The sequence below is a fragment of the Bison bison genome, unplaced genomic scaffold (genome assembly GCF_000754665.1).
Source record: "Bison bison bison isolate TAMUID 2011002044 unplaced genomic scaffold, Bison_UMD1.0 scf7180017863392, whole genome shotgun sequence".
In the NCBI taxonomy this organism is placed as follows: Eukaryota; Metazoa; Chordata; class Mammalia; order Artiodactyla; family Bovidae; genus Bison; species Bison bison.
In genome coordinates, this window is record NW_011493964.1 from 21,155 (window position 1) to 21,541 (window position 387).

Here is a 387-nt window from a genome sequence, read left to right on the forward strand (position 1 = left end):
CAAAAATTGACTCTAAAATTTCAGTGGCGTATATCAACAAAGGTTTATTTCACTAGTCCTGCCACACATCATCTTCTCTTTGGGACCTAGGCTGAAGCAACAGACTATTTGTCGTTTGTTAGTATTCAAGAGAAATTTATCTTTATTTTTACACAGAATAAAGTGCACAGGTCTTATGATTTTCTTTGTAGAAGTGCAAGGAAGTTAATGCCCGTGGGACAAACTCTGATCAGTGTAGACAGGAGACAGCAGAGTCAGCAGGTAAGTTCCCTATGTGTTCCCTCTCTGATGGGCTGTAATGGGGCACAGTTCTTTCTTTTCATCTTGGTACCAGGTGGAGACACCTGAGAGAATCAGCAGTTTCTCTTATAGTGTTTGATGGAAAGT